The sequence below is a fragment of the Chinchilla lanigera genome, unplaced genomic scaffold, assembly GCF_000276665.1.
Source record: "Chinchilla lanigera isolate Chin_1 unplaced genomic scaffold, ChiLan1.0 scaffold00033, whole genome shotgun sequence".
In the NCBI taxonomy this organism is placed as follows: domain Eukaryota; kingdom Metazoa; phylum Chordata; class Mammalia; order Rodentia; family Chinchillidae; genus Chinchilla; species Chinchilla lanigera.
The window spans coordinates 8702339-8709928 of NW_004955434.1; positions in this window are offsets into that span (position 1 = coordinate 8702339).

The following is a 7590-nucleotide window of genomic DNA, read 5'->3' on the forward strand; positions in this document are numbered from 1 at the left end:
AATCTCACATGAGATAGGGGAGACTATAGCATGATGTAGCCATTTTGAGGACAACAATACTCATCAATATTTAAAACACATTCCTTTTGACTTAGAAACTCACTGCTACACATTTGTCCTACAGATGTATTTACACAAAGGTTCAAAGCTGCATGTACAGGAATGTTCACTGTAATGTTGGTTGCTACTACAAAAAAGAGAAGACAATCTGTATAGCCACAAACAAGCGAATGGTTAGATTAGTGTTGGTGTATCCATAAAATAGTATGTGGCCATATGAAAAGAGAACTGAGGTATATTAAATCGAAAAAGTGAAGCGTGATAGATATGCTATGATATTATGCATTTGTCTTCAATGTATATAAATTTACATAAATACACACCAGGACAATTCTTGCTTTCCATGTTTCCAATATGAACAAATTTCAGCTGCCATGGTCGAATTAAATAATATCAGTCCCTCAAGACATTGTTCAAAGTCAGTTATCACAGAATATTAACTATCAGCCATTGCATTAAGTACAAACTTTGCTGCCAGCTCTTCACGCTACAAATCACTATATAAATAATAGATACTTCTTGTGAGGATTGTCTATTCCCCAAGGCTTTCTTCAAACTCTGTCAGTGATTGGTTACTGAGTGTTTTTTATTCAGTTCACACATACACTGGAGGTGTACAGGTGTGTTGTCTTTGCTTCCAGAGAGAAGCACATGTGACATGGTACAAAAATGGGTAATTTAAAGAGGAAATTAGGCCTGACACAAAAACAAACAGAGCTAACATTGGAAGATAAATTAAAATTGAAAATAAATAGTTATAGAAGAAACATCTGGCGATGGGGATGTTGACACTGTTGCCGTATGAAAGGCTCGCGATGTGGAGCCAGAGGAATACCGCGAATGTGAGCCCATAAGGATAAATGAGGAAAGTGGCTGTGTTGGAGAGGATCGAGGTGCCCCAGTGGAAGGGATGCCAGCAAGATTCTTCATCTGAAAGAGCTCTTAGAGTTATTTTATGACCCTGAAAGTATAAAGGATAAAATACTGGAAGCTGATCCAAAAGAAATATGACAATTTACCAAGACATAAAGAAAAAGTGCTTGCTGTCCTGGAGTTATGATAGAAAGAAGGCAAGCACTATTCAAATTAATCTCGATGAAAATTTCAGAAAGTAGTAAGAATATAATTCTCAATATTACTGAGGTTTTAAATTACAGTGTGCTAAATGACAATGCTTAATTTCTTTTGTTTCCCCCCACATTTATAATCAACAGTAGGAGAGGTTTTGATATTTGGACAAAAAGTTTTAAAGATAATGTAACAGTGTAATTTGCCCTGTTGAATATTCACATCTCTTTGCATGGCTTCAGTTTGCATGGCTCCATGTTACTGTGAAAATGAGGACTTCCTGTTTATATAAAATACAAATATACATGTATGTATGTGTTTTAAAGGCAGGAATTGTAAATAGTAGCTACTCCTAGGAGTAGAGCAGAGAAAGGGTGGAAACAAAGGGAAATTTTTATTTTTATTTTGTATCCTTATGAACTGCCTTTCTCCACCTTTAGAATATACTCCTTTTTAACATAAAACCTTACTAATAAGAACTGTAGATAGAAAGATGAGTGACATATTGAAAAGTGTGTGCATAGCCATCTGTGCTTTTTTGTTTTCTAGGGAGATAATTGAAAGCTTTCATTATGAATTTCAAGAGAATTCATAATACCAAAAAGATAAAAATCCATGGCTGCAAGGCTGCATTTACACTGTCCCTAAGCAGAAAAATCAGAAAATATGCAATTTCTTCAGGAATAAATGTGACACGAGTTGTTGATTTCATCTGTCTGTGGGGGAGAACTGGCTTACAAGCAAGTCCAGCTGATGGTGATGCTCAAGTGTAATTTGCAAACAGATGTCCTAAACAAAATGCCTCCAAAGTGTCTGCTGACTAATATCCATCTGTTTAGAAGGCAACGGGGCTGAATCAAAGTGTGACCTTGTGTACAACCCTGGGAGTTCACTGGCTAGCAAACAAAATGCCAAATATAGGTGAGGAGCATTTGGAGAAGTAATGTTGAGATTACTGATACACTCACTCTGCTAAGATTTAGATACTTAGAGAATGAAGGGTACTACACAGCTGAGGCCAAGGATTTAACCCCTGATTCAGAATGGCCAGTCAGGATTTTGTCTGAGAGAGTCCATGGAGTGGAAAGATCCCGACATTTTCCTAAATTCACCAAAAACAAAGTTTTTACCAGAACATGAAAAGTCTCTACAACAGCCTCTGAGGCCTCCCGGACAGATGAGGTGGCCCTTCAGAAAATTTTAACTTATTCTAACCAGTGCCTAAGAAAACCAGAGTTGGACAATAATTGAGGCAGTAAAACAGATCTTACTTTAGAGGAAATGAGGATTTGGTACAGAACTGGGATCAAAATATTGCATGGATAAATGGGAAGTTTGGTTAGTTTTTTTTTGTGTCTTTGAGACAGGGTCTTGCTTTGTGGTTCAGACTGGCCTTGAAATCACTATATAGCCCAGGCTGCCCTCTTTCAGCAGAAAAGAAGCTTCAGCTTTCTTTTCCCATTTACAAATGGGAATGTACTGCTGAAGAGAAAAGTAAGGATCAGTGGATAGAAAATCACTAAGCGGAACACCAGGAATAAGGGAAATTTTACCTAAACTGATCTAACAGGATTCTTGCTAAAATCAGCCCAGGATGAGTAGGTATCACCCAGGAGGATAAAGAACCTAATCAGATATTGAAGGTGATCAGATAGGGAGGACCAGAGATTCTGGCTAACCTGACTTTGTGGTGTTCTGATTGATGCTAGATTTTACAAGGAAGTGCACAGACAGACCCAGGAAAAGGGCCAGGAGCCTGACTAAAGTTTGGTCAAGCAATGGATCTTTGTTACCAGAAAAGTTTCTGAAAAGACTAGGGAGTGGTCAGGAGTGACCAAACAATCCTGAAGCATGCAACAAAAAGTCATCAGTCAGCATTATTATATATAAATATTCTTATTCAGTGCTCAAAGCAATCCTATGATAGTTTTATTACCTTGATATCACTAAGATAATTGTGGTTCAACTGAGATTTGAGGAGGTTAAGTAGCTTATCAACTATTACATAAACATAAGTGTTAGACCTGGGACTTGAAGTCTGATTGTGAAGCTGTACACATATCTACTGAGTTATAATGTCTCTGAAGTGCTTGGAAATGCCTCTAAAATGTGCATGTTTTGCCTTATCTTTATTTACCAGATATCTTGGTAACTCTGGAATATCTAATCTACAATTGGCCGAGCCCTGCTACATTATTCAGAACTCTGCTGATATGGTGCTTGCCAGTGTGGGTATTCAACACTTTGACTCCAGGTTCTTCTCTACCTTTTTGTGTTGCCCTCACATGACCTCTGTGGCTAGGAGTCATCTTGCTTTTGCCAAGTTTACTCCTATTGGTCCAGAGGAAATGTACATGCTTCTAGTGTTTTCCCTTAAAGTAGGCATGGTTTTGGCATGATGAAATGGCTTTCACTTTAGCTAAGACTTCTATATCTACAGATAAGAAACTTCTGGCCACAGCTCCATAAATGCAAATGATGGCATTGGGTGGAGTCAAGTTCTATAATCTGGCAAGACTGAGTCATATTTTGATAATCAGAACTTCCTTTAGGGAAATCCAAGTTTTAAATTGAAATAAAATTTATACAGTTTCTGTCAATAATTCAAAAAATGAAATTGTATTCTTTGGGACACTTTAGTGGTTAAAGTGGAGAGTGGGAGACATGCTCGACTTGACATAAGAGTTAAGAACATGAAATCCCTTCCCAACTTCAGGTCGTGCAAGCTCTGTGTATCAATGTTCAGGATGCTGTTGGAGTTCGTTCTAAAAAAGGAAGTCAAATTAGAGCCCTTTACAAAACTTTCTTTGTCAGGAAGAGTTTGACACCCTAACAGCTGCCCCCAAACAGGACATATTGAAGAGAATAACTCTTTAGAGGTGGAAACTGGAGATCACATAGCCTTTGAAGAAACATATAGTTGAAAAATGACCAGGGTTCAAAATGTTCAGGCTTAGAAGCCAAGTCTGTGTTTAATGGAAACTCCTTTTTAAATTAGAACAGACACTTTGCTGAAAGAAAGTGTCAATAAGTCCTTGATTGATCAATATTGCATGTCTCTATCTATTTTCATGAGAAACCACTTTGAAGATATCAATATGTAATACAACAAGCATTGTTAATTTCCTACCACATTGTTTGTAACTCTGTATTGTCTGTATTGTTCTTTTGCTATTTTGTAAAATGTTGTCTGTCAATGTTTTCCTCCTTTTATTTTTAAAATAAAAAAAAATAAATTAGAACACACATAAGAGTAATGCCATGAATTAGAAAAGACCAAGAACAACCAATCAAACAAAGAAAAATTATAATTCCCATAGGCATAATAGTCACACTATGGTTGGATTTAATGTGCTGGGCACTGTACTAGGGTTCAGACATATATGATACCATTCAATCTTCTGAACAATCTGGACTTTGGATAAGGATGTTAAATGTATATCCAAGGTTTCTGAGATAGAAAGTATCAATTCCAAAACTCAAGTTCATTCAGGTCTGACTAGTTAGCACACTTAACATCACAATACCTTACCTTTAATAATGCCAATAGAGCATCACTTATTTAGTTAGGGTGTTGAAACAAACTCTAAATCTCAGTGACTCAACAAAGCAGAAGTTTATTTCTTCTCATACTAAGTCTATGTGGTAGAAAAGGTTGGCATACAGAGTCTGTATTCCACATAATTACTCAGGTACCCAAGCTGGCATAGGCTATACCATCTTCAACATTGGCTTGCCAGGATAACTGTGGCTGCTGACATCCAGGGACAGATGAGAGATCCTGGTGGATCATATGGTAAGTTTTTATGGGCCAGGTCCGGAAATGGTACAGTCATTTTTGTCCATAATCTATTAGTCAGGTTTAGTCAAATATTTGTACTTAACTGCAAAGGTAGACTAGTTATGGGACCAGGAGGAAAGGGAGATGGGATTAGTGAATAAACATTCACTCTCTATAGTACTTGTATTCTTCTACAGTTATTAGAATTTAAGTATAATAAATAAATATCATCACCTCTTAACTCTCATACAATATACCAGTTTCTGGGATGCACACATGAATAAGGCTGAGTGCATGTCCTCAGGTCTAACAGGAGATAGACAGAGATACACACACAAGCATGATGCAGATGACATTCTTATTCACCCTTCTGACCTGTTCCCTGCATTTAAATATAGTGAGATTTGCTTTAGTTCATAATTAATAATTTGGCTCCTTCTACATCCTTAAATTTAGGTCTCAGTCTAGGTAGGTACCCTCTACCTTATAAAAAAGCTTGACTTAGTCCTCCATGGGAGCAGTCAGACCCATGTCAGGTGAGAGAGTGATGTCCTTCCCCAATGAGAGCAACAGATACATGTTGGATGAGTAGTGCCCTCCTGCACATGAACAATAAGATCCACGAGGGACATGTAAGCAAAAAAAGTTCATGCTGGACACAGGATGCTGCCTTACACAAAGGTACCACCATCCACAAACTTCAAGCTGGCCCTCACATTTTGCTTCCCTAAGGTATGGGTTAGAAGTGGTGAGGGTTAAACAACTACCTTGGTTCTGGAGGAGGACAGTGCCAGATGAGAGCATTGTCAACCAGACCCCACAATTAAGGACGTTAACTCCAATAGCACACTCAACCCCACCCTGCAGCCTACATCCAGCAGATACCAGACAGCCGATTGCATTGCCCATCGACCAGCAGGAGCAAGGACACACCTTGTTTTAGACAGTAATCACAATCTGGTGGGGTGGGGACAGAGAGGCCTCTGCTGCAAGGAGGGCATGTCCAAAACCCATCAGCCCTAAAGCTGGACAGAGAAAAGCATGCCTGTCTCAGTCACAAGACTGGAGATTTTGGGAAAAGAAAAAAAAAAAAAATACCAGGAATAACAGGAATAACAGGAATTTCTTTTCTTTGACTTAATCTTTTTTTGGTTTTTCTATTTTATATTATTTTTCTTTCCTTCATTGTGTTTTTGAGAGATTTGAGGTTTTTCCTCTCTTCTCTATTTTAGTTTTTTCTCTTTCCTTTTCAACTTTTTCCTCTTCTTTCTTATCTTTTTGAATTTCCTATTTATCTTTTTCTTCATTTTCTTATTCATTCTTACCTGCTACTGTTTCTGTCTCTATTAATTTCCTTTTACTCCTCAGTAGGAATGCTTATTTTACTTTTCTGTCCTTGTCATACTCCATGATTAATTTTCAAAATTTTACTTTTTTCATTTACATGTTCCCCACCTCCTCTACCTTTATTAGTATAACTACTAAGATTTATGAAATTCTAGGTAGCTAATTTACATTACTGATATTGAATACAGTTATTAGTAGAGGTAAACTTGTTCAATTTAGTAGATATTTACTGTAGGTCAATATTTGGTTTGTCTTAATGTTCATACTATAATTATAGATCTCTGTTCTATGGGGTGTGTGGTACATTATTTGTCCTTGAGTTTGTCAATATTCAGTTTGTATTTAACAGTATAATTGATGTGGATTTGATTACTATAGCCAGGGTAACATAGCTATTGCTGCCAATTAGTTTTCTTGGAATACCAGTATCTGAATTGCCTTGGGATCATTAACAGTATTGTGGCCCACTCCTGGAAAACTGGATGCTAGGCAAAATATGATGCAACTTTCTATCTCAAGTAAAAAGAGGTGGTTGGATACTTCAGAGGCAAACACCAACAGTTAGCCATGCCCAGAGGATACCCCTGAGAAGTAGACAATAACTAAAGGAACATCAGAAACAAAGCTTTCTGTTAAAATCAACCCACAAACCTCAACACAAACCAACCAACCAGTGAATAAATAGAAATGTAAGAGACAAGCCAACAAAATGCCTCCAAAAACTTCCAGCTTTCCCAAAGTTGATCCATATAGAACCAAACAGAAAGAAACCAAAGATCACACATGCAAATTATTCCAAATGTTATAAGGGGAGATAACAAGGCAGATCAATAAGGCATTTGGAAAGCACACAAAAGATATAAGTAATAAGATATTGGGCAAAATAAACAAAATAATCAGTGAGTATATAGAAGACACTAATAAAAATTTAACAGAGTTAAGCAAAATGATATAAAACACAGATGACTTGCATAGAAAAGATCAGAACCTATAAGAAGGCTCCAAACAGAAATTCAGGAGATTAAAAATTATATTGGAAGTATGGGCAGCAGAAGTAACCAATGTACAAACTAAATGTCAAAACTAGAAGATAGGGCTGCTGTTGTCAATATATGATTGAGGAGAGATACTTTAAAAATAACAAGAGAATACAAAAACTGAATTCAGTATATCAAGATGATGCAAAAAAGACTAATCTAAGATTAATTGGAATTAGTGGAAAATCAGAAGATAGCACAATTGGTATTTTTTTAAAAACTTGTTTACTGAAATAACAGTAGAAATTTTCTTTTTTTTTTTCTCTTAAAGAGTAAAAGAAGGATAACATAATAATA